The sequence below is a fragment of the Procambarus clarkii genome, unplaced genomic scaffold (assembly GCF_040958095.1).
Source record: "Procambarus clarkii isolate CNS0578487 unplaced genomic scaffold, FALCON_Pclarkii_2.0 HiC_scaffold_1097, whole genome shotgun sequence".
Classification (NCBI taxonomy): domain Eukaryota; kingdom Metazoa; phylum Arthropoda; class Malacostraca; order Decapoda; family Cambaridae; genus Procambarus; species Procambarus clarkii.
In genome coordinates this window covers 1,167-2,431 of record NW_027190129.1, presented here as the reverse complement: position 1 = coordinate 2,431, position 1,265 = coordinate 1,167, and the positions used below count along the sequence as shown (strand labels likewise).

At 37.9% G+C, this 1,265-nt stretch overlaps 1 non-coding gene across 1 annotated transcript; it reads left to right on the top strand.

Moving 5' to 3' along the window:
* The first annotated feature begins 416 nt into the window (after positions 1 to 416).
* Positions 417 to 535, top strand: LOC138362027 (5S ribosomal RNA). The gene has a single exon (XR_011227363.1). It is a non-coding gene; the product is annotated as a 5S ribosomal RNA (ribosomal RNA).
* The last annotated feature ends 730 nt before the right edge of the window (positions 536 to 1,265 follow it).

Here is a 1,265-nt window from a genome sequence, read left to right as displayed (position 1 = left end):
TCGTCCACCAATCACGACGGTTGGTTTTACGGCTCCGAAACCTGGATCCCATATCTTCTCTAAAATAGAAGCATTTGTTCATGTTCTTTGTAAAAGTATCATAAAGCAGGACAGATGAGACAAATATCATAAAAACTGAAGAGCAGATGAGCACACACATGTATGTATTACAAAAGAAAATCCACAAATTCATTAGAAATTGGCAGGGTAGGCTGAGGAAGTAGGTAGATGTAAAATGTCTGTAAATGGCGAAAGAACATAAACCCAAGACTGAATAAACGATGTTAAATATCCATGCCAAGGAGACAAAAATATGTTAGGATACAATTACCATTAAGACACCACAAGAAGGTCCGTATCCTGCCGTGATGACTAAAAAGAGTTGGTTATTAGCCACAATGTGTAGGCAGTCTCATGCCAACGGCCATACCACGTTGAGAACACCGCTTCTCGTCCGATCAGCGAAGTTAAGCAACGTTGGGTTTGGTTAGTACTTGGATGGGTGACCGCCTGGGAACACCAAATGCTGTTGGCAATAATGTTTTTTGTTTTGTTTTGTTTTGTTTCGTTTTGTTTTTGTTTGAATGCTGGCTGGCTGCTCCACGGGAAATTCACGGAGTTGTGTGGAATAAGGCCTGGTAAATGAATTAATATGTATGTCATGTTTTAAAACAAACTCGCTTAATATAGTGTGTGAGGCTTTATACAAAACAAACAACCAAAACAAAACATGTTGTATATATATATATATATATATATATATATATATATAATATATATATATATATATTATATATATATATATATATATATATATATATATAATCCGGGTTTGAACTCGCAACTCCAAGAATACGCATCACTTATATACACTTTACCACTGGACCACTGCAGGACACTTGATGCTGAGGTATCAATTTAATGACGTAAATGCCATTTCCACAAATAAATGATAATTTAAAAGTATTTGTATGTACAAATCTTTTCTGTTTAAAAGGCTACAATATCAGTTACTGATATAATTTGTGTTAATGTTTCTATACCCACAGGAAGGCATGTTTTTGCTTATATGTAAGGGGTACGGAGAAGGAATCCACAGACCATCATTCCCCTTCCCCTCCCCCCCTCCCACCTACTACCCACCACCACCACCCACCACCACCACCACTACTCACCACCAATCACCACCAATCACCACCACCAATCACACCAATCACCACCAATCACCACCACCACACCTAACCGAAAACCCCCTAACACATCAA